The sequence below is a fragment of the Toxorhynchites rutilus genome, chromosome 2 (genome assembly GCF_029784135.1).
Source record: "Toxorhynchites rutilus septentrionalis strain SRP chromosome 2, ASM2978413v1, whole genome shotgun sequence".
NCBI classification, from domain to species: domain Eukaryota; kingdom Metazoa; phylum Arthropoda; class Insecta; order Diptera; family Culicidae; genus Toxorhynchites; species Toxorhynchites rutilus.
The window spans coordinates 209,569,225-209,596,195 of record NC_073745.1 but is presented as its reverse complement, the minus strand read 5'-3'; the positions used below and the strand labels follow the sequence as shown (position 1 = coordinate 209,596,195).

At 38.6% G+C, this 26,971-nt stretch overlaps 1 protein-coding gene across 1 annotated transcript in view; it reads left to right on the top strand.

Moving 5' to 3' along the window:
* The window catches only part of LOC129771764 (probable serine/threonine-protein kinase DDB_G0282963), a 482,877-nt gene that overhangs the window by 262,285 nt on the left and 193,621 nt on the right, over positions 1-26,971 (top strand). The window lies entirely within an intron of this gene.

Here is a 26,971-nt window from a genome sequence, read left to right as displayed (position 1 = left end):
TAAGCAATTCGTCCGAGAAGCTCAACAGAAGGTGTCCGCTCTCATATTTACTCTGGCTTCATCATTTCTCATTTCATCACCCATTTAGTCGTAATATTCCCACCACCTGCTACGGACAACCTCCTCTTCCCAAGGCGGGCGCACTTTAGGAAGATCGTCCGCCCCAACTTCCCGCCGACAATCCACCTCCACCTCATCTTTTTTGCACTTTGCGTTACGTTATACTCTGCCTAGAAGGAGACTGCTTTTTTTGGTCGTGTCTCGTCTGTCTAGTCGTGGTCGTCATCGTCATCGTCGTCATTGTCGGATGCATACATCAGACGCATGCACACTTTCGCACACACATACACACACATACACACACACCGTTCCGTCGCGTGTCTAAATTCGAGTGCACCGTCCTCCCCCTTCAAACTATGCGGTCCCGTTTACGAAACTGCTCGACGCAATAAGCCACGTATGACTCATGTCTGAAAAGGATTTCTTTTTTCGTTGTCAGCTGCCGAGGATCACAGGGTTGAAGCTTCTTTTATCGGAGATTTGATTTATTTATTCTTCCATCAAGTCAAGTCATTGAGACAATCCGCTCAATGAAAGTTGATAATCGCTCATCTTATTTCCTAAGAAGAATAAGACATCTATTGAGTGTTTTGGTCGAAAAATTATTCAAGATTACCTCAGCATGGGTTCCCTCTCATTGCTTAATTCCGGGGAATAAGAAAGCGGACTCGTTAGCTAAGGTGGGCGCTTCAGAAGGCACACTTTTTGAAAGGCAAATTGCTTATAACGAATTTTTTCACATTCCTCGTCAGCACACGCTCGTAAGTTGACAGCACATGTGGAGTGAAGATGAGTTCGGTCGCTGGTTACACACGATTATCCCTAAGGTCTCGACGAAAGCTTGGTTGAAGGGATTGAATGTAGGTAGTGATTTCATTCGCGTGATATCTCGGTTTATGTCCAATCACTACAACCTAAACGCGCATCCTTATCGCATTGGGCTCGCAGCAAACAATCTTTGTGATTGTGGCGATGGCTACCACGACATCGAGCATATTGTCTGGTCGTGTATCCGGTTCCATGCTGCTCGCTCTCAGCTCTCTAGAGCACTGAGAGCAAAAGGCAGACAATCGGAATCGGGTACCTCAGAAGCACCGATGTCAACGTTTAATGATGTTTCCTTCGTTGTGTCCCTGTTTCATATCCCTCCTGTCCGATCTATAAACTTTTACTTCGTCGCGACAATACATACACACACTCTTTACAGATACACGGGCCAAAGGTTGTGCAGTCCACTGATCATTCAACAAGAGCCAAAGGTTGTACCGCTCATGACAACTCTACACGAGCTGATGTTTGCGCCGGCTAGTGACCATTCTATCCTGGATTCCTCGAGTCGAGAAGACGCACCACGCTAGATATGGGGTACAGACTAGGGGGGCGTTGCTGATTGATGGTCAGCTGCATCCCAGTTGGAAGTATCCCGTGTCGGGCACAGGTACAGAGCATTGAAGACAGCAACATCACAATTACGAAAACACTTGTAATACTAACCTCGAGCCAACCGCGAGTAATCGGTTACAAATTACTAACATAGTTATAAGGCAAACATTGTCGAAATATTGAACTCCCGGCCCCGTCAGGTTGACGCCATATGAGCCTTAATAAAAATATATATATTTTGAATAAAAAAAAGTGTGCATATGGCTACAGGGCGCTTGCAGCGTGCATATGTATTAGTGATCTGTTGGGCAGACAAAAGAGATCGCTGCATAGGATTTATATGGATCGACAAGATTGAGCTTTGTTTAAATAATTATTTCAGCGAAATAGTTATAGAAATTAAGCGCTACAGTATATTAATAAAATGCGAATATATATATATATATATATATATATATATATATATATATATATATATATATATATATATATATATATATATATATATATATATATATATATATATATATATATATATATATATATATATATATATCTTTACATAGAAATATTTAATGTCCCATTTAGGCCTTGTGCTTTTTGCCCTAAAATGCTGGTCTTCGTGTGCAGATGTCCTTAATCAGTGGTTAGTTCTGCTAAAAAAGCAGATGATTAAGTTGAAATAAAGAACATATTTAGCCAGAAAAATCAACCAAGCCTCAGATATGATTTCCGGGTACCTGAATGCTCTGCGGAGAAGTGAAATATGGTTATAAGAAAATTGATCGGAAACGAAGATAATCCATCAATCGGCTAATTCATGAAAAATACAAGAAAGCATTCGAACGTGAGCTCGAGCCTTCTTCTTCTTCTTCTTCTTCTTTAATGGCACTAACGTTCCTAGAGGAACTTCACCGTCTCAACGTAGTATTACTTGCGTCATTTTTATTAGTACTTAGTTGAGATTTCTATGCCAAATAACACGCCTTGAATGCATTCTGAGTGGCAAGCTCTATAATACGCGTGATCACAGTGCAAGTCGGAGGAAATTTCTTTGACGAAAAATTCCCCCGACCAGTACGGGAATCGAACCCGAACACCCGGCAGCTCGAGCCTCTGTGTCTTGAATCTAGGTCCGAACATGCTGATAATCTTTTCCTGATATTTTTTTCGATTCAAAACTAGTGGGAAAGTCGCTCAATGAACATCGCAAAATTGGTGCTAGTAAGTTAAGCAATATGCGTCACACAAAAGCTCTTGTACAGTAAATAGCTTGCCTAACTGTTTCACAAAGTTCATGGTAGTTCTATGAAATATTTCGCGCTAATAGAAAGATCGCAACTATATTTAAATCATCTACAAGAACGTCGATTGATATTGAAACCGCTTCTGCTGCATAGAAGCTACGATTGTAAACAAATGATGTTTGCCCAACAGATGCTCTGCATGTATGTGTAGCAAGAGCCCTATACACTAAATTATTTTTTTACGTCACTGATGCCAGCGCGCAAAAAATAATCGCTTTAAAAAAATCGCATAATTTTGAGTAAATCATGTAAAAAAATATTGCCCTCGGCGCGGGCACGTTGCAACCACACTCGCAAACGCTCTTGCGCGAAATAGAATCACTCAAAAAAAAATCGCATAAAAAAGAAACCAGAATACAGTCATTCCATGCCAAACCGGTTCTCAGATTTTCTTGATTTCTACGCGCCTAGACTACCATGCGCCTATATTGAGTTATAGTTGAAACCGTGTCTTAAAATTTTTAAGTTTGAGATGACAGTAAATATCGACGTTTCGTGCAATTATAAGACATTAGGCATCAATTTTGACGTAGGATTACGTCTTTCGGGAACATTTTGTGGTACACATCGAAAATCGATCGTCAATCGATTTTGGCGCTTCATAACAATTTTTTATATTGAAGAAAATAATATATATCGTGAAACTAACTATCAAACAATTTAAAAATCTCAACCACTATCCTAACGGAAATACCCAGTTCTGATTGGTCGAAATTAACGACACATGCGGTGGGTCTCTAACAGAGACATCAAAACCAAGCTGCCTGGGGGAAATCGGCATTGCAAATACAAGAAAGTAGGAGGAGCTTTTGTTCCTAGCGAAACGTATTCCCTAACAGAAACACCAAAACCAAGCTGCCTGGGGGAAAACGGCATGGCAGATATAGGCAAGTCGAGGGCATTTTTGTATTGCAAGTAAAGTGAGTGATACGATTAATTCTAGCAAATAACATTTAAATTTAGAACTTTAATGTTGATTTCTTCGTGAAATTTCATGTCAATGACCGATCATGTATTGTGAAAAATTTAGCATAAGTGTAAGTGTAAAATTGTATATGGTAGCAGTTGTGTTAAAAATGACTTGATATATGAAACGATTTATTTCAAGTCACGTTTTTATGAAATAAAGTTAACGTTAATAACTATTTCCACTGTGAACGAAATCTCATGGTTTGCATACCAATCGAATCGGAAATTCTCTAAGATTTGTTTGATATGCTATACACTACAGTTCGCTAATCTTTAAACGGTTTAAATTCATGAAAACTGGAAGAATTTCCTTTTTCCCATAATTATTTTCTGTCAATTTGTGTGCTAACCCAACCCTTATTTCGAATGCTTATAACTCGAACATTTCTTAATAGATCGGAAAGATGCTTGCATCAATTGATAGGAAATATTTCTACGCGTCTATCACAATTAATAAAATGTTATTTTTCATAAGATGAACAATTGAATAACTGTAAAATGTCAAGCGTTATCTAAACGCCCTAACTGCCATGTTTGGATTGGCCCGATTTACGGTTTCCCCAACACAGACTTCACAATACACCAATTGATCATATGTCGCAATTTGTTTCTTTATATCAATGCACGCATTGCACTGAGTATTTAACGAGAGGCATCTTTCGTGCATCGCCATTCAACAAGCAACAAACATGGAAATGGAACATCGAAAAATATTCGCTAGCGTTCACAGCTCAAGGGGAAACATGAAACACCAAACGAGCAGAATAAGCGACCGATTTAAGATTTCCCCAACACAGACTTTAAAATCGATGCACCTGTGGAAGTCCGCTTTGCAAATATACATGCAAGTCAGGGGTATTTTTTGGTGTTGAGTACTTTTGTACTTGCTTGTCGTTGTGCAGACCGGAATATGTTTCTCTGAAACGTACTTTTAAACTGAGAAGCATGGGAAAATTGTCATTTCAGATACTAGAGGTGAATGAACGTTCGCGGTTCGAGAACTACGTAAACATGAGATGTGCAATAATTTCAGAGGGAAACGTAAAATACAATGACCGTTTGACAATTCTTCTGTTCACATATTTTGGTAGTCCTAGGCATCATATCAAACGTAAAAGGACGTTGATGAAATTTATTTGTAATGAAGAACATAATCTATTACAAAAATTTCAATGCATTCTTAAATAATATTCGAAGTGGTAAACAAGTGGATTGCATAATGTAATTGCGTAGTTCTACGTCGAAAATATGCGGTCGTGTCCTAGATACAACTCGTACAATTTTTTTTCTTTATTTCATTCATACATATCCCAGGAAACATCTCGTCTAGGATCACAGAGTGCGGTTTTCATCATATCTCGTTTCACTTCGTTTTTTTTATCTGATACGCACCATCCAACGTCTGTTTACCATCCTTCTGTCATCATCACATGGTAAACATTGGTGAAGTGAACAACTAAACAAAACGGCCCTTTTCAGGGCCACCAAATCATTATCAAAGAGTTTAACGATGTAATTCTTCAAACATATCCAAAATCAACAGATAACCTAACGGAATCCTACGTCAATTATGCGGTCGTGTCTCGAACACAACCCTCCTGTGACTTTTTTCAACTGTTCGATAGTTAATTTCATTACATATATTATTTTAATCAATGTAAAAAAAATTATAGAGTGTCGAAATTGATTGACGCAAAAATCTCATCAATCCTTCATTAAATGACTGAGCAATCAGCGTTTGAAATTGGACAATTTTCACGATGTGATCGATTTTCGATTTTCAAAAGAGGGTGCAATGCAGTGATATAGATGCAACATGTCACGTTGCAATTCAGATATAAGCGTGACTTCACGACATTTTTTTTTAGAGAAGAATGAACTGCAATGTTTGGACAAACATTAATACAAACAAGAAGAAGAAAATTACGTAGCCCTTGAACACCACCTCGGGAAAACATCCCTGTTCCATTCCTTTGGTGTATATTTTTGGTTACGGCATTGATGCCGTTCGGCTTGTCTGTCTGTTGCTCCGTTTTGTTTGTCTCCGCCAGCGAATCAGACAGCAGCTTAGTCAGCGTGAAATACCGTATCCACAGAGTATCGGCAGCGAACGATGCACAAACCGCGTCTCCGCTTCTCTAACGGCTGTCGATGCATGCGGCGGGACAGGAAGCGGAACAGGGAGGAGGAGCGCCACACGCTTCACTATTCCGTCACGTCTGGGCTCTTCAGCCGAATGACGCTCATTGTAGATGAAAACAATTCAAACGCCCAATGCTAACATCCAACAATAAACATGGGAGGATAGGGAGGGGGGAGAGAAAAAACACAAATGTTAGTCCGAAAATATTCAATGTCAACGGTGTTGACGAATGGCACTAACAACATAAATAAGTTGATGGCCTGTGACTAAGATGGATTATTCAACGTGACGTGTGGTAACGCGAGAAAAAAAATCCATCGATTGTTTTCAGCTATCGTAAAATTTGTTTAACCGGATGTGTTATCCGCTTGCAACAAAACTCTGAACCTATCTACCGGATCGAAAATCCAAGTTTGGAAAACATTTTTTTTTCTGTGGCAACGGCTTTAAAGCTACGTGATTAGAAATTGACTTTGCAGACTTCAACGCATCGCGTAGTGAAGCACAAGAGGAAGAAGGCGAAGCAAAGTGTTGATGGAAAAGATTTAATTACATAACAATAATTAAAACGTAGGATAACCGTCTGCACACATTTTGCGATCACCACAGAGCTTTCGTGGCCATAAATGGCGGTCGAGCGCAGACAGACGGATCATTATTGACGGTCGGTAGGCGGCTGTCGGCGGTCAGAGCGGCCGCGCGCTGGCTGTTGTAGTCATCCGTCTGCGCCAAGCCAGCGTTCTTATTATGCAATCGATGCCAGCACGAGGCCGATGCTGTTATGAAAAACACGCCGACGAATAACCGTTCGATGGATGGCGCACAGCGGGTTTTTAACTGTGAATGGGGCTTTATTGTGGCATCCAAGCTGCCGAAATTAGGCATTTTGAGAATAGCTTGCATTTTTTGTTGACATGCACAGTTTCACAAAAACATGAAAATATCCCATTGTTTAAAAATACCTAATCACTTTTCAAACTGTTCTCTTTGACCCGAAATCATTACGCCATTGGAGAGATTGGAATTAAATCCGTCTGCTGCTGGAGAAGCAGGTGATGTGAGTCATTATTATGTCTGCGGTTACTTCACCCCCGCCGTCATCATCATCATCACCACCGGCAGCATTCAGTAGCTTCACGATTCGTAGTAGGCAAAATTCCAGACATGGCGAACGGGACCAGACGAAGAATAAACAGTACGAACGATATCCGTGCCAGACAAACGACCGATTTGACCGCGTTTAAAGTACTTATCTATATACCGTTTAATATTTTCTTCTTTAATATTTGTATATATTAGCGGCGGTCTTAAGCCGATGGTTTTGGAGGCTGAATCCAAGAGATTCACCGTGCGAAGGAGGGAGGGATGTTTGTTTTTATATTTCACGGCACTTTGTATGTCTGGCTGTTTCCAGTGTTCATTTCATGCAAGGTGAGGAAGTTTGACACTCGGTTTGGTGGCGAACATGTGGAGTGGTGGCTTTGGAGGGGCAGATGAAAGCATCTCCAGACAGAAAGTCATTCAAATTTGGCAAACAATAGGTGCTAAGCAGGTTTGAATCGAGCGCTGTCTGCTCGGTTGTGACGGAAAAAAAACAGCCACCCGGTGGAGTGTGGGTGGGTCGAGCACGATACTTATGCGTAGTTGCGGACATGACGACACTTCAGCTCAATATTCCCAGAAGCGTTTTGTTAGAAAACTAATACCAGTAACTAATCTACCCGTGCAGCAGAGTGGGTTTTTAATGATGGATTTTAATTTCATTCCTGGGTTACGTTGAATTCGGTTGAACTGAATTGAAATAGCACACCGAGACCACCCGAAAAAAAAGTAACTTGCGCGTTTTGTTCATGGTTTTCAGTTCAAAACATACCCGATTCATTCTTACTGTGCATACAGGGTGTGTTCGGTTTTCTTCCACTAATACGATGCAAATCAGCTAGTTTTTAGCCTGATCAAAGCTGAAATTATATTTGTCTTTTTACAGTTCATACTTGAATCATTTTCAAATCGCACAAATTTAGTTTCCTTTTAGTTGAACATATTTTTAAGTAATCAATTCATTTACTACTTACAAATAAGCAATTGAAATAATCCTTAATTGAATCTATTTTTTTATAATTCTTGTATCTTGTATTTTCACCTCTAACTTTGATTCTGTTCGCTTTGTAATGTTTTATTTACACCTTATCTTTGTTTTCACGCCGTCTGTTAAGACAAAATAACTGCCTCACATTGCGACAGGGACATCTTTATCTGCCCTGCGGTTTCGATCACAACAGGGTGTTAGGTAGCTTATCAAAAACATCTTAGAAGGTAATAGAGGTTCATATTCGATGAAGGAAACAAAACACATCAATGAATATGATGAATTAACAACTATTACAAAGCTATTAATTTCATTCATTTTTAACTCGTCTTTTTTTTAAAAAATGCACTCAATAATACAACTTCAATATCTTCATTCGAAAACTGAGAAAAATTCTCATTGCATAATGTTCACACATTACTAGAGGGTGTGTCACATCAAATTGCATCACGGAAAAAACGCTGTAGAAATTTAATTTTTAGGAATTATATCTTCAGCTTTCGCTTATAATCAGATAATAGTGTATAGATCACGTTGGCCATGCTTCACTGTCAATTTTTCGTAAATTTGGAAAAATGTCGTCGAACGAAAAAGAGCGTCGTGAATTAATCCTGTGCACTCATTTCGAGAATCCGGAGTTGTCACATCGGGACATCGGTAAGATGCTGGGAATCGTCCAATCCACGGTCAGCAGAGTACTAAAACGATACTTCGAGAACCTAACCATCGACCGGAAGGTGAAGAACGGCAAAAATGGATGCTCCGTCAGTGAAAAAGATCACAAGCGCGTAGTTAAGCAGTTTAGACGTGATCCGAGAAGTTCGGTCCGGGATGTCGCCAATAAGCTGAATTTGTCAACTTCATTCGTCCAGCGGACCAAGCAGCGGGAGAGCCTGCGTACATACAAGGTTCAGAAGGCTCCTAACCGCGACGAAAGGCAAAACATGGTGGGGAAGACGCGAGCCCGGAAGCTGTACACCGAAATTCTGACGAAGCCGCGTTGCCTGGTAATGGACGACGAAACCTACGTCAAAGCGGACTTTCGTCAGCTGCCGGGCCTGTTGTTCTTCTCCGCAGAGGACAAATTCAGCGTTCCGGAGGAGATTCACAAGCAGAAACTATCCAAGTTTGCCAAAAAGTACATGGTGTGGCAAGCGATCTGCTCTTGCGGAAAGCGGAGCGCCCCCTTCGTGATGACCGGCACGGTAAACGGGCACGTTTACCTTAAGGAGTGCCTACAGAAGCGCTTACTACCACTATTGAAGCAGCACGAGGGCCCGACGAGGGGGGCTGCCATACAAATTAAACACAAATTTCTGCATTACTCGAGAATTAATCAGGCAAACGAAACCAAATTTGGCATGTGCAGGTTTTAGGGTGCAATAGATGTTTCTATGGTGGTTAGACATTCCACCCCCCTCTCTAAGGGGAGGGGGAGGGGTACATGCTATTTGCAAGTGGTTGAAAAATATTGAACGAGAATTGTATCTGAAAATAATCTGATATTACAATGATGAGTTTTGGTAGAAGTACTAGGAATTTTTGGTAAAAGGTAAATTCATCGGGGTCGATTAGAAGATCAATCAATGAACAGTTCCGCGATTGGACTCGTGAACTTGCGCTTAGTAAGAGAACGTGAATGTTTGAAGGTATTGATAACAAAAAACAAATTTTGGGCGGGACGAAGTTTGCCGGGTCAGCTAGTCTTCTATATATATATAAAAAGGGATTTCTGTCTGTCTGATTCTTATGGACTCGAAAACTACTGAACCGATCGACATGAAAATTGGTATGTAGGGGTTTTTAGGCTCGGGGAAGGTTCTTATGATATTTCGAGAAACATCCGCCCCCCCTCCCCTTCTTTAAGGTGGGGCTGCCATACAAATGAAACTCAAATTTCTGCGCAACACGAGAATTAATCGAGCAAATAAACCAAATTTGGCATGTGAATGTTTTAGGGTGCAATAAATGTTTTTACGGTGGTTAGACACTCCTCCCCCATCTCTATGGGAGGCTACCATACAAATGAAGCATGAATGTCTGCATAACTCGAGAACTTATCAAGCAAACAGAACCAAATTTGGCAAGTGGAGGTTTTAGGAGACAAGAAACGATTCTTAAGTGGTTTCACATTCCTCCCCTTCTACATGGGTTGCGCTGATTAAATCAAGAACTAATCAAGCAAATGGAATCAAATTTGGCATATAGAGGTGTAAGAGATTGATAAACGTTTCTATTGTGGTTCGACACTCTTCCCCTCTCTCTAAGGGAAGGCTGCCATACAAATGAAACACAACACTGCTCGCATCATGTGATATTTTGGGATTATTTATTTACTTATTTTATATTGGTAATATGCACACCAATGAGTGTTGTTTATTTATTTGTAAATTTATTCATTTACAATATTTCTGTGTATATATAATGATTTATTTATTTATATATATATAGCTATTTATTTAATTATTTATTGATTTATATACTTATTTATTTATTTATTGGTTAGGATAGTTAGTAATTATTCAAATATAAAATATTCAAACAGATTCAAATATTTAAATTCAAAAACTCATACTGAAACATTTACAGTGTACCTCCACTAAGTCACAACCGAAAGTAAACTAAAAGATACTCCAGAAAGTATACTTGGAAGAGCTTAGGTTTCCCATCCCACCACCCTGGAGCAGGGCGAAAGCTCAATCGCAGAAGTAGTTCGGCCAATGAGTGTCTGTTCGCGCAGCGCTTATTTTCGTGGTCTTGAGTTTGGGGAGGGGAATGAGAAGGTCATATTCAATTCAATATTTTGTTCGCGATCGCTATTTGTAAGTTTTCTCTATATAACGTGGTGCTTTGTTATTATAATTGGAATGGTTTTCAGCGTGAGCATTGTTCCTAGCATCCTAAAGAACCGCTTATTTATTGAAGTGAAAAATAAAGTGACAGGTAGTTATTATGATGTGAGACTTATTGGCTAATTTTAATTACGGTAATTTGCAAACTTTGCAAAATAGGAAAATTCCTCTTGGCGAAACCCGACAAGCAAACACGTCGAAGAAAAGGAAGTAACCGCTGAACAGAACCAACCGGCGGAACTCCGCATCCAGAAAACTACAAGGAGTGGGTGAGGAAACTTTGTCCATGTCCATTTTTTGTCCATGTGCACATGTGATGTCCCTTAGATTTAAGCAAAGATTAATGTACAAATAATTTGTATAAATGTAAATCTGTAGTCCACTTAGAAAGTTTTTCATCATGTCGTTATGTTAGGAGTAAAAGTCTTGAATATAATGTGATCCTGTAATCGTTCTTTTATTGTCATTAAGGTTTCACGTTATCCATGTTCGGAATGTCGGGATTTTTTTTTTTTGGTTGTCAGCATTTTTGTTTCCCAGATGGCCGTGCCAGTCTTGTGGATTGTTGTTGAACATTGCCTGTGATGAGAAAACCTTGTAGAGTTTTTCCGTCTTTTTCAGAGTAATTCTCAGGTGTTTGGTGATTTTCTTGGAGCTTCCTGCGGGTGTCTTCTGTCAGCCTTCGCTGACTGGAATTGTTACAGCTCGACCGTTCTCCGATCCTTATAAAAGGACATAATCTAGGCCTGCGTGTCAGGCCTCTAGCTGGGCAACGAACACGGCGATTGGTCCTCGAAAGACGTGGCGCTTAAGCCAATCGCTCAAGAGAGGACGGGTGGGATAGCTAAGCCTTTAGCCTTCTTCGAGCTGGCCGTAGGTTCCGGGTTGTCTTTTGAAACCCGGTCCGCTACAAAAAGGGAAAATTCGAAAAATTCAATTCGCATGTGCTATACAATTATATATTGACAAACGTTGTTAGTTCATTTGATGTTTGCGGTAACGAAATTGATCTTCGTTCGAAAGTGGAAATGGATTTTAATGTGATAAAATGCACTCCTATATCGTCTTCTATCTATATAAAAAAAATGAATCACCGAATGTATTGATAAGAGCAAAACTGGAGAAAGGAATTGTCCGATTTAGGTCTGTCTTCATTCTATCATATTTTCTGTATCAAATATTTATTCCATGTAACGGAGAAACATGTTATTTGCAAGTGGATGAAAAATCTTGCACGAGAATTGTGTCTGAAAGTAATTTTATATTACAATCTCGAGTTTTGGTGGAAGTACTGAATTTTTATAGTAAAAAAATCATTTTAAAGGGTAGGTTAGAGAATCAATCAATGAACAATTTTGCGATTGGACCCCTGAACGTACGCTTAGTAAGAAAACGTGGATGTGATAAGGAAAAATAAATTTTGGGCGGGACGAAGTTTGCCGGGTCAGCTAGTATTTTATATTTTGCCGACGTGTTTGAAAAGGAACTGCAACGAAAGTAAAAGAGATTTGGTTCCAAGAGATGAGCCGTATAGCAGTTTGAGAAGACATGTATTGTTTTGATCAAAACAATAAAGTTGGTCATGTAATTTTGAAGTAGAACTACGTCTATCTTGAAGGGTGCCAAATTTGAAAACATGACGTGTTTTCACGCAACGATTCCAAACATTGATAGCTTTTTTGCTGCTAACAGATTTTGTTTGTTAGCAAACCAATCGATTAAAATTTTTATTTAAGATTTTAATAGAGAGCTCTTCGTCGACTATCACAATCTTGGACTAAACATCTGTTACCGTTTGTTTTGTTGATGAGGTTCGTTTGTAATGTTTAACGATTGTATTTTTAATACTTACCCAGTGTTTAAGATTAGGTACACTAACACCAAACAAGTTGGTTAAGAGAATAGAGGGAATTTCATTTCAATCATGAATGCAAGAAAGACAGGAAGAGGAAAAAAAGAGTGTGAAGGCGAACGAAATGCACTTTTACAAAATACAAAATACATTTCTATATACGAATGAAAACACATTTCTTCGTCTTTAATTGGATTATATAGACACAATTTAGTTCTTGGATGGAACTCACATTCCCAGTGGAACTTTTGCTTTCTCAATGTAGATATTACTTACGTCATTTTATCAGTAGGGTAAATGATCTTGGTTTGTCCGTTTTAGGGTGTTTTCATGCAACTAGTAAATGCAAGTCGATTTTTCTTCGTGGAAATCACATATAACCAATACGGGTTTGGGTTTGTTGAAAAGCCCCAGTCACTAGTTGCTAATACTATCAGAAGGTGTTGGCATTATTCAAATGTTTATGTTTTGACGTGGGACTACGTCTAACCGGATTATATGGGGGGTAAAATGAAAACCTAAACACAGAACATTTGAAAAAAAAATGGAATATTCCGAATGCTTATAACTCGTACATTTCTTACTGGATCGGAAAGATGTTTGCATCAATTGTCAGACTTCAAATCCATGGAGCATGAGGAAATTGGCATTACAAATTCATGCAGGTCTGGGGTATTTTTGTTTCTACTGAAATGTGTTTACCTGGTGCCTGGAAAAATCAGCATTGCAAATAAATTCCAACTACGAGTACTTTCGAACTTCATTGACTTTGTGCAGACAAGAATATGTTTTCTTTAAATTTAGGAACCTGGGAAAATTTTGCAGATATTAGAGGCGAATGAACTTTCAAGTGTAATGTAAAAAGTATAAGTTGAAGTTATTGCTTCATGCTTCGGGGGTACTTTTGCACCCGCATTTTTTTTTTGCACTCCGAAAAGCGTTTTCCTAACACGGATTACAAAAACGGGTACGATCACAATGCTTTGGTTCGCTTTGGATTCATGATTGCATTGAAAAATATGCCTTCATATCTTCTGCTCACTGAAGTTCATCAAATCAAGCAAATTCGCGGTTCGAGAAGCACGTACACTTGAGAGATGCAAACTTGAGATGGGAATGTAAAGTAAAAAAAAAAATCGTTTGATGATTCTTCCGTTCACATATATTGTCCTAGGCATCATACTAAACGTAAAATGACTATCATTGAATTTATTTGTAACGAAGAACATAATCTATCACAATGCATGAATTGACCTTACATGGCATTCATTCAATCTCTTTACTCACAAAGCAAATATATTGATTTCGATTGAATCCGGAAATTGTTTCATTCAATCAAAAATTTAATCAATACAAACAAATGATTGCTAAGCTAAGCTAGTCCCACGTCAACTTTGCGGTTATATCATAGATATCCCACTCATTTTTTTAATGATTTTCCTCAAAGAGGAATTATGATCATGGTTTGTCCACCTCTGATCATGGTTTGTCCGGTTTTAGAAATCACCATTTATGAATAAAAAAATTCGAATGTTCGAAAAGAATTGTTGCATATATCATTGTATGAGTTTACTGTCATCATATTGATCCATTCATAATTTAGGCTTTCTTCAGAATTTTGCCTTTTCTTGGGCATTTTAAAAGTGTTCACCTCAACACACTCAACTTACTTTATTTCTGCTATGCCCGAAGGACACCATAAACAAACTGCAGCGCGCCAAGCGGTTGCCATAGTAATCATGTGGACAAAACAACATTTGTGAATCGGACAACTCATGATCATAATTGAGGCAATCGAAATGCATTAATTACATTGTTTAGCCAAGTAAATTTGATTCAAATGGTGTGCAAGCACGATGTTTACAATATTTGTAAGTGTTATAATCCAGAAAAGGTCTTAATACGTGCCAAATGCTCATCTGGTGATTGATTAAAAGTTAGCTCAAATGAGGGGCGCATTGACACCAATAAAGTTGGTTTTTTAAAGGTCTTTATTTCAATCCAAATGTAAAACTTATGACATTTTTTGACATTAAATTCATTTTTGTTCATCTGATCTCATACCATGTACATTAGGGTGCCAATGAATGTATGGGAAAAAATCGATCCTAAAATTTCAAAAAGTTACCCTATACAAAATGTTCACCACCTCTAAAAAACACCCTAAACCAAATATCAGCTTAATCGGAGATAAGGGAAACTGGCGCAAAGCGGTCAAAGTTTGAGTTTTTTGAAAATCGAAAAATCACCCAAGGGGGGAGTGAAAGAAATGGGGGTTTACGAATGAAAAATCGAGATAACTATTTTTATTGGTACTCAAAACTATACTTTTCATTTCGTTCTCCGAAAAAAAAAACTAAGTCCCAGAATGTCGATTTTTGATAAAAAAAATTTCGAGATAACACTAAATCTCGACGTTTTATGCAATTTTGGCTTCAAAAATTTTGTTTCAAAAACCCCGATTTCCTTTACTCCATTCTTGGGTGATTTATCGATTTTCAAAAAACTCAAACTTTGACCGCTTTGCGCCAGTCTCCCTTAAGTCCGATTGAGCCGTTTTTTTGCATAGGGTGTTTTTCCGAGGTGGTGAACATATTATATGGGGTAACTTTTTGAAATTCGCGATGACCATTTTCATTGGCACCCTAATGTGGGTACTGCATCTTCGTCATAACGAGCAGTTGAACTGGCATTCCCTACATTGATTTGTTGTTATTACAGTTAAGGCTGTTCTTAAAATATTTTTCGAATTTTTTTTTCTCGTATTTTGTGAAACATTGATTATTTTTTGATTTTTATAGAAAATTCATTTCAATTCTATGTCATTTGTGGATCAGTTGATATTACTTCGAGGATTATAATTTGATTTTTTTTTTAAACAATCCAAGGACATTAAGCATGTCACCAATCAAGAAGTTGAACATGTTTAATCTTTTCCTAAGGAATGCCCTGCGTCTATAAACGGAAATCCAATCGCCAAATGTGGACTGTTTAGAAGATGACTGCAACCAAACGCAAAATAATTGAGGGTCTGCCCGTTTATACTACTGAAAAGCGCGATATCACTTCTAGGTGGATTAACCCGATGTTTTCATCATTTAACGGACATTCGTGATGAGTTCAGGCCTTGGTTGAATAAAATTATTCCCCTCGCGATCGATAAACCTCTACTCTTCATATTTTAAAAAGGTGTCCATATTACCCGCATCGAAAAAAAAGTTGTACTTTTCGGTCTGTTTTAATTTCAGTAAAACACATTGAAAAAGACTTTTTTTTTGGAAAATATTTGACCAATCAGGTAAAAAACAGTATATTGCAAGAAAACGGCATCAAAGTTTTGGGAAACATGAGTTTCCAAAGATGTAATTGAAGTTCTACTTAACATGTCCGTTTTAACCCACCTCCCCTACACGGTAACGCGAATATTGTGAATAGAAAGTGCATTTAATCCCACATTTGAGGTAATAAATAAATCCAAACTTATGTAGATGCCAGAGAATGTAGAACCCAACTCTCTTAAGTTTTATTTCGTTAACAAGTTAGAAACCGAAATAAATCAACATTGTGCAATTAACCGTCAGCCATTCCATGCCAAACCGATACAGTGGTTCTCTGATTTCCGCGAAAAGCGGTAGTTTTGTTTCTTATCGCAAAATATTAGATCGGTTTTTTTATTTTTTTAGGGTGACCATTTCCATTTTAGGGTGGTCCAAAAAATCTTTTTTTTTCTCTTTTTTTCTAGAATGATTTTTTTCAAAAAATCATAGCTTTTGAACTGCTGAACTGATTATCGATACATCAAATTAAAACCAATTTGCTGGTGTTTTTTGAAAAAATATCATAGATGCAGAAAATTTTAATTTTGTTTTCGTTATTATTGATTTTATTTGCTTTTTATGGTTTTCATGGTCTCGGGACCAAGGGCGCCGATTTTTCAATTTTTTTTTCTTGAAAGCTGAGGTTTTTTTACATAATATACCCAAAACTCAGAGAGGCGTCATTTTTTTGTTCTTGAGTTATTATTTTTCAAAATTAACCGATGGTCTGAAAAATCATGTTTCCCCTTTTTCCGAAAATGACTTTTTACAAAAATGTATAACTTTTGAATTATTGGGCCGATTCAGATGATCGATATATCAATTTGAATCTAATAAGATCTTCTTTGAAAAAATACCATACTTCTGCAAAAAAAAAAAACGAAACAGAGACGTGCACCCTAACGAAAAAAAATTAAAAATACGGGTCCAATATTTTGTGATAAGAAACAAAACTACCACTTTTCACGAAACTCTGAGAACCACTATATCGGTTTGTCATGGAATGGTTGCCGTGCTATGGGAATAAAAGACACTGAATTTAATTGATTTCGAAAAACGTGTCATTCATTCATTAATTGAAGTTCGAGAGTCGTCTATTATCGATCGTGAATGTATGAAGAAACAATTTCAAAAGAAAACTAAAACAAAAAAATTGGGTGAGACAAAATTCGCCTATTCTGCTGATGATGATGATGATGATGACCCACTTCATACCCCTACAAAGGTTTGAACAGGTCGATTTATCTTATAGATAGTATTTATGTTTGCATTAAAGTTAAGAGACCAGCATTATAAAGCAAAATCAAAAACGAACTGACTCTGTTGCAGTTTCTATTAATCGAACATTATAAATTGGCGGAAACTGTAAAAAAAAACAATGTTTCCATCCGTATCGACATTGACATAATCATAGTCTCAACTTCAGATCCAAAGCTTTCGCAAGGCCTGTCAAGAAAATTTCCAGCCCGGGAAGATCCTTGACTGATTGGGAATTTAACCCAATATCTAAAAGTGTCAACTAAGAACATATTAGAGATCTGCCACTATTCAGAAATACTCGATATAACCATCTTATGAAAAGATAGTTTACAACAATTCTGAATGAGCTATCCCCATTCCAGTTTCCACTTCAGACCCCATATAAAATTTCATTGTGTATCAGTGTTCCGCCAGTGTTCATTATTAACATAGTCCAGACCGACCAAACGCGCGCGAGGCTCAAACTTTCGTAGACAACGCTCGTTATTATTTTTTACAATATACATTAACAACAAAGAAGAAAAAAACATCATCATCATCAGTACGAACATGGTAGTTTTACCTGTAAATGAATTTTGTGAATGTCAATCAATTATAAACATAAATAAATTATTAAGCAAAAATTTTATGGAAACCTGTTTACAAAACAGATTTTACGTGTGAAATACACATTTTCTTAAACTCTGCCATTGTTGCCGCACGTTTTATTTCTCTGGGCATCGAATTGAAAAAAAATTATACCTTTATACAACAACGAATTATGTGACCTACTAAACATAAAGTTTGGTGTTCTTGCATCATTCGCGTTTCTTGTATTGTATCTAAGAACATCACTTCCTCTTTCAATTCGATCACACAAATATCGAGGCAGCACACCGTTTAAAATTTTAAAGATGAACACCATTGTCAAGTAATAAATTCTTTGCTTAATAGATAGCCACTGTAGCGCGTCCAACATCAAACTAAAGGAAGTGTATCTACTACATCTTAAAATCAAACGCATTACCTTATTTTGCAAACGCTGCAATCTCGTTAGTTGTGTATTGTTTGCAAGGAATAGGATCGACGAGCAAAAATCTATATGCGGTGAAATCAAAGATTTGTACAAATTAATTTTACTGCTTACTGTCAGCTCTTTCTTCAAACGACACAAAACGCCGTACTTCTTGGCAATCTTTTTGATGACATTGTTAATGTGAGACTTAAAAGTTAAATTGTCATCAATGATAACTCGTAAGTATTTTATATCTTTCACGCGTTCTAATGTCTCACCGTCTATTTCGAAATTAACGTCAACACTGGAGTTTGCTGCAGAAATGAGCATGTATTTAGTTTTGCTAACATTTAACTTTAATTGCTTAAATTTGAGCCATTTAGCTAGAGAATGCAAATCTTCGTCTATGTGCTCCGCGGTTTCTTTTATATCCTTAGCTGCGATGAACAGCACAGTATCATCCGCGAACAATTTAATGTCGCAATATCGTAAAACCCGTCGCATATCATTTATATATAAAATGAACAAAATGGGCCCTAAAACACTTCCCTGTGGCACCCCGAGTGAGTTACCAATGGGATCGGAAACAGAATCGTTGAAATGAGTCTTTTGAGTTCTGTCGCACAGATAGCTTTCAAACCATTTGTACGCCATCCCTCCAATTCCAATGCGCTTCAATGTTTGTAACAACAAGGGCCTAGAAATTGTTTCAAAAGCGCGTTTAAAATCCAGAAATACCGCAAATATAGTCTCTTTCGCCTCGATGTTCTCTTTCCATTTTGCTAACACCAGGTTCAGTGCGGTTTCAAAAGAGTGTCCCTCTCGATATCCCGACTGTTCTGGCATTAGCAAATTGTTGTTATCTATAAAATGAAACAGCTGACCTTTCACAACAAGTTCTAACAGTTTTTCTAATATGTGCAACATGTTAATAGGGCGGTAATCTTCGGCTTTATCCGTCCCATTAACTTTGGGAATTGGAATTACAATGGGTTTTCTTCCAAACCTTTGGCACGTGCCCAGTTCGTAGAGATTCATTTATCAGGTCGAGCAGATCGTGTCTAATGGCATGAAAACCAATCTTGAATCACTTTTGCGTTGACATTATCGGTACCAGCCGATTTTTTCAATGAAAAACAAATACCTTTCAAATCAGCGAAAGTGATAGGTGAAAAACCATCTAACGGGTGTTAAATAAAAAATGAGAATTTTTTCAATACCTTTCAGTAACTCAAATAAAGAGCGTAATATTTTCTTTCTCCAAGAAAATTGCTCTTTGGGCTCCCTAGAAACAGTAGGCGTGTTTGGTTTTACTGGTTTGAATTTAGTCAAAGCAAAGATGGCGTCGAAACAGCACGTGCTCCGCGAACGCATTGTACGGTTCTACGAAACGCATTTGCAGCAAGGAAAAAAGTTCACGGTGGCACATTTTAAGGAATAAAATGTACCTGTCAGTACGGTATATCGTATCCTGGGTTCCCTGAACGTAGAGCGGAAGGTCGGAAGTGGTCGTCCGGTGACGATAATGACGAAGCATCGTTAAAGAAGCTGTTTGACAACAAGGACGCAACCAGCCTGCGTTCCGACCGGGGCATTTCAAAGCCTTGGTTTAAGCCGAGCGGTCTGGCAATCAACCAACAAATCTATCGAGAGGAGTGTCTCGATAAAATCCTGCTGCCGTTCCTGAACGAGCATCACGCGGATGGGAAGTACGTCTTCTGGCCGGACAAGGCGTCTTCCCATTACGCCAAGAAGACGCTGACGAATCTTGAGGAGAAAAAGATACCGTTCGTGCCGAAAGATCGTAACCCAACAAACTTGCCCCAGTGCCGCCCAATATAGGATTTCTTTGGCTCACTCAGTGCCCTAGTGTATAAAAACAATTGGAGGGCCAAGGACACGAAGCAACTGACTACAAGAATCCGGAATTGTATCCGGAAAATGGACGTAAGTGCCGTACAACGTTCTTGTGAGAGCATCGCGACAAAGTTGCGTCGGACAGCAGACCACGGCCCTTACTCGAACATTCACTGACATTTTTTTGAAGAAAATACATTATGTTATTAATAAAAAATACTGAAATCCTGAATGTACTTTTTGTCTCTTTTGCGTTTGAGGTGCAGCAGATCCAAAGAGTACCAGCTGTTCGAATTACTTAATTCTATATATTTTTCAATTACTAATTTATTCGTACACTCTTTCAAAGTATTAGTTAGAACAGCTGCTCTATCATTCAGATGTCCAGTAGTTGCTTCAAAATCCAGGCTTGCCGCCACAAGTTGAGACATAGCTTCTCGAGAATATTGTTTCCAGCATTTGATCTTTACTTTGTTTCTATCACAGTCCTTCTGTCCATTCTCAATGTTAACAAAAATTGTCTCATGGTCAGTTATTTTAAATTTAGCCTCTGTCGAAGAATGAACAGTAGCAAAATTTGAAAAAACGTTCTACTAGTTCTACTATGTTTAGAAATTCTAGTAGCTTTGATAACCGTTTGTTTTAAGTTAATATAATGCGATGATTGTTTCAACTGATTCGAATTTCGTACATTAAGCCAATCAATGTTAAAATCGCCAGCAATTACATTTAATTTACTGCAATCAACGACATTTTCCCACCAGTTCTCCAAAATGTCAATAAAACGCTGGTGACTGGAATTAGGGGAATGGTATACAATTCCATAATTTCCCATCTTCATGCCCCTTTCAACTGAAAGAGCCAAGAACCAATTATTTTCAACAGATTCGTTTAACCGGATGTTGAATTTAACTGATTCTTTTGCATAAATTGCAACACTTCCAGTGTGTTTGGAGTGAGACAAGCAAAAAGCAACTTCATAACCCGGTATGTTGTATTGGTCAAATGAATCTTCATTAACTATGTGAGTTTCAGCAAGAAATACCATTTGAGGTCGCTAGTAAACTATATTTTGGTTTCTTTGGTATGTGAACCGCCGATTCAGCCGTATTAACTTCGTTACCCTGCTTACTAATAATAATTCAAGTGCAAATCTGTTTTGTCTGGCGGGACGGTTCGACACTAGGAAACAAGCAAAACAACAACAACAAAAAAACAATTCTCCTCGTACGGCACGTCTTCTCATTGCCAATTCATCATAGTGCATCCACGAAGCCAAACAATTCCCATGCAACTATTTCACGTGACTGATTGATGAGACATATTTCTGTCTGCCATAAGAGTGAATTCTTCTTCATGCGATTCATTACGAAGACAAAACATTGTGCACCGGGGATATCAGGCGGATCCGAAACATGTTCGGTGTGCCGGGGTTAATCCGTATAGACCCATCTCCCAGTAACGTATGCAAAAAGAACGGGTTTCTTTATTAGAAAAATACGCGTAATCATTTCCAGGTATTCCTCTCGTGTATACGCAAAACATAACAACGCGTACCGTTCTGAATCATATTTCGGACGATTAAGGCATATGATGTAGCAAACAGGTCTAAACTTTATGCACAGGTATTATTTGGTTGATATTTTTAATAAATTAGTTCAATATGCTTTTTAAGCTTTCTACTTTGGTACCTAAAGGGTGTGTCACATCAAATTGCATCACGGAAAAAACGCTGTAGAAATTCACCCAGTAGACCGATCCTTTTGAAAATTTTAGACAGTAAAATAAAAACTATTAAACAACTTTTGGCATTTTCTTTTTATTCATACTTCGAGCCCAATGTCCTGGAAAAAAGGTAATGAAGATGATCGAGTTTTGAGCGACATAACATGCGCTGCCATAACTATTTCGCAAATAGTGACGTCAGTCGTTGTGTTTATCTTTGATTGCCCACCGCATCCATGTGAAAATGCTATTTTCAGGAAGTAATTTATCAATTAAAAACGTTAATTTTTGTAGAGCTCCCGCTGACTATGAGACTAAAGTGATAGCGTGGAGTGAATATTTGTGAAATCTCGTCGAAAAAGACGGATAAAAGTGATATTTCCTTGCGGCATTTTCACTCCCCCGCGTTCATAGAAACAAATGAAGTTTCATTGTTTTACCGTTATGAAGTTGATTTTTCGAAGGCTCTCAGTGTCGGTGTGTATGTTGTGAGATAATAATCGCCAACTAATCAAAATTTCACCGAAAATGTTACTGTTTTCCAGAACTAAGCATACGACTGCTTTCTGGACCTTTTACCACATGAATAATCGAAATAAGCTACGATATAATTGTCATCTGTTAAAAAACAACCAGTTGAATGATTTCATGAGAATTTTGGCTCAAATTATCATGCAACCGTGAGTACTTTCAACATTGTTTTGTTTATTCCATATACATTCCATATTGAATGCAAATAATTACGACACGATATTTTATTTGCCAATACAGATATACTTCGCCTACTGCTCCACCTCTATATGTACCTCATTGCTTCGAGCCCAAGCCCGTATGCTCGCACCTTCCTCTTTACCCCGTCCATAAGGTTCTGTACAACGTCAGGTTGTAGTTTTTTTTAACAGAAATCCATTTTCTCTTGAAGTCCGCCTCCTATTTGACAACTTTTGGGTTCTTGCGGAGGGCCTGCTTCATAATCGCCCAATATTTCTCTATTGGGCGAAGCTCCGGCGCGTTGGGCGGGTTCATTTCCTTTGGCACGAAGGTGACCCCGTTGGCTTCGTACCACTCCAACACGTCCTTTGAATAGTGACACGAAGCGAGATCCGGCCAGAAGATGGTCGGGCCCTCGTGCTGCTTCAATAGTGGTAGTAAGCGCTTCTGTAGGCACTCCTTAAGGTAAACCTGCCCGTTTACCGCGCCGGTCATCACGAAGGGGGCGCCCCGCTTTCCGCAAGAGCAGATCGCTTGCCACACCATGTACTTTTTGGCAAACTTGGATAGTTTCTGCTTGCGAATCTCCTCCGGAACGCTGAATTTGTCCTCTGCGGAGAAGAACAACAGGCCCGGCAGCTGACGAAAGTCCGCTTTGACGTAAGTTTCGTCGTCCATTACCAGGCAATGCGGCTTCATCAGCATTTCGGTGTATAGCTTCCGAGCTCGCGTCTTCCCCACCATGTTTTGCCTTTCGTCGCGGTTAGGAGCCTTCTGAACCTTGTATGTACGCAGGCCCTCCCGCTGCTTGGTCCGCTGGACGAATGAACTTGACAAATTCAGCTTATTGGCGACATCCCGGACCGAACTTCTCGGATCACGTCTAAACTGCTTAACTACGCGCTTGTGATCTTTTTCACTGACGGAGCATCCATTTTTGCCGTTCTTCACCTTCCGGTCGATGGTTAAGTTCTCGAAGTATCGTTTTAGTACTCTGCTGACCGTGGATTGGACGATTCCCAGCATCTTACCGATGTCCCGATGTGACAACTCCGGATTCTCGAAATGAGTGCACAGGATTAATTCACGACGCTCTTTTTCGTGCGACGACATTTTCCCAAATTTACGAAAAATTGACAGTGAAGCATGGCCAACGTGATCTATACACTCTTATCTGATTATAAGCGAAAGCTGAAGATATAATTCCTAAAAATTAAATTTCTACAGCGTTTTTTCCGTGATGCAATTTTATGTGACACACCCTTTATTTGATTGAAAACATAAAAAAATCATGGAATAAAATGCTTTTCAAATGAAGCGAATAAACATCAAACGACGGACACTAAATCAAATTTCGGACACTTTATATTGTAATTTTTTGAACGAAAATCACATTACACTTGATTATATTGTATAGTCAACTGCGAAACACTTACCAAGCAATCACAGTAAACTGTTAACGATGATGAGGACTGATGAAACACGGGAGAAATTTGAATATTGATGAACGGGTAAATTCTACGTGCTCACGCTAAGCAAACGTCGAACACAATCGATAGTGAGTAGTGTTGATAGATTTTTGCCGATTAAGTTATAATTCAAATGTAGTTCTCATATGAAATGATAGTGAAACCAAGCGATTACTCTTAAGAAGCAATTGTGATATCAATTTTATAGTCATAACAGCAGTGCATTAAGCATTTCAAGATATTAGAACAAAGTGTCCGAAATATGATTCAGAACGGTATTTAGCGCCAAAATCAACGCGACATTAATTTCTTTTGTGTCGCGTCGCTTGACGTATTTTTGCTTTCGTCTTTTTACCGCGGTTTTGTTTTCAAGAATCACTGGTTTGAGTGACAGAAGCATCTAGCGTCTGAAAAGAAACGCCATGATGTGATATGAGGTGAAATAATAAATTCAAATCACGTAACTGCGACACTTGCTCTGTAATGTAATAATCATATATATTCCGTATAATATTTCATTATAAGTTATAACAGTTACATCAGGATACAATTTGCGAACTACACAATTAGCGAAACCACCTTAGCAAGGAACAAAAAAACAGGATAAATCTATAAACTGTAGAATCATTATATTCAAGATCGGTAAGTTTCTATTTTGGGTTGACATTTAAGCTCTGCATGATCACCGACGACCTTTTCTTCCATTAACTCCAACCAGTATCAAATCGTTAGTTAGTGTTATTATCATAATTAGCCATAAGCATACGTATTCTTGTCTCAGCTAGGCAGACCAGTCGGAGCGTGCTATCTCCCGCAGACATCAGCTATTCAATTTTATGGTCACATATCGGTTTTTTATATCATTGCACACGTCCAAAAGTTCGGTTTCTTACCCCTCGCCATCCTCCGAAACCATGCTGTTATGTGGCTTCTCCTGTTCTCATGCCCCCATAGGAGCAGTACTGATGGAATAATTCCACCGTAATGAGTTTTAGCACCAAACCCAATAATAATTAATCTTCGCTGTTACTTATCAAGATGTAAATGGGTACAAAAAAAAAATCAATTCGATACGTTGAAGAATTTCCGCAGAAGCAAAACTTGCTGCTGATTGTATGTACCAAATGCACATCACCGTTTGGTTTGTCTCGTCATCATAAAATCTCCTCTCAGTCACGATGCGGTTCATCTCAAATTGCCACACAACCGGAGGAGTTCGCCTTGCATACATGTCTGCGGCTGCGGCGATTGGCAGTCTGTCTGTCTGACGGCGTTGCATACCCACATCACCATACCACGCACGGCTGCATCTAGCCGGTCCTCCTCCCAGTTGTGCATCGATCGCCTTCGGCCACTGTCTGCCAAAACGATTTCTGTGCCGCTCGACTCCCGGTAACAGGAGATGCACCACTGCATCCTCTCCTATGTGGATCTCGCTGAAATACTTGGAAAATTCGAGAAGCTACGAATGCTACGAATGTTTCATCCTAGTAGTAGTGGTAGCTTGGACAGGAAATGAAAACGTAGCAAATCTTGCTTGTGCATTGGAGAAACGAGAATAATTTCGTTGTTATGTGTCATTAGCCAACAAAACAATCCTTCGATAGTGTCACCTCCCCCTCTCACTCTATTTCTGCAATAAATTTCCGGGATATTAACGGGCGACTTTCGTTACCAAAACGACACGGACGCATTCTACGTTCCGCTTTGGGCACTTTGTTGTGTCCCCGCTATCCGATACAGTCGCAGCACCGGCTGGGTGACTTCTTGAAATTGTTTGTGCAATATGTATACGGGCTGCAGTGTGTGATGTCTGAGCCTGATAAACATAACCCAACACACCCAACAGAACAGAGAGGGAGAGAAGGAAAACATACTCACCAGACAGTCATAAAATAAAATTGAAGGTCACACGAGCGACTGAGGGGAAAACTGCACAACGCGTCTCCGTCCCGCACAGTGGCCACTCTCCGGATAGCAGTCGTCAAATGAAATATCAACCTGTTGTAGGTGGATGATAGATATATTGGTTGATTATTCTTGAAACTGGATAAAAATAAATTCATTAGAATCATGTGTTTTACTGTGGAACTAACGTTCGTCAAATAAATAACAAACAGTAAACACAGCTTGCAAAAATGTTAGAATAGGGGAACGGGAATCCATCTCATTTCCGGTAGATGGGTGTAGTCTTCGATGTATGGTAAAGTATTAATCAAACAATTTCACAAAAATCACAATGAAGTATCTTTGGTTTTGACGTAGGCCTACGCCTTTCATTTCTGTACTGGTTTGTAAGTTAGAAGTTTCGAAGCGTTAATATCTCTTTGCCGGTTGCATGAAGTGCTATGATAAACACCTGATTCTGACCCATTCCATGAGGTTATGCACCAGTGAACCAAATTTCAAATCTAGTTTCAGGAGAAAATTGAAAACGTTATTTGAAGCACTAGTTATATCATAATTTTTTTGTAACAAATTTAATTTTCATGCACCAAATTTCAGGCGAGTTTAAAAAAACTACATAATTATATTTAAAATATTTTCGGTTTTCATTATTTTTATGTTTCTTGAGATATATCTGCACATGCTTAACCAAACTTCAATGTCTATGTACCATTGAATGGGTGAATCAATGCTTGTTTGAAGAGCCGTGGGTAGGCATACGTTTCATTTTATAATTTATGGGAAACAAGCATTTGAAAAACAGGTATTTTGAAGCGTTGTCACGTCACAAAAATAGAGCATTTTTTAAGTTTATCAGACGAACATTTTTATACTTGGGTTTCTCTGAGCAAACAAGGAAGGTCAACAACCCACAAAATTTGGTTGAGATCGGTCCACAAATAGAGGAGTATCAACTGTCTCCAGAAGTAGTCGTCACGTCACGAAAAGTATACGATCCATACCAGTGCACAATGGTCCAGGAGATGCATTTAAGTGGAAATTACCGTTTAGAGCTCGACAGTTTTTCTCTAGACAA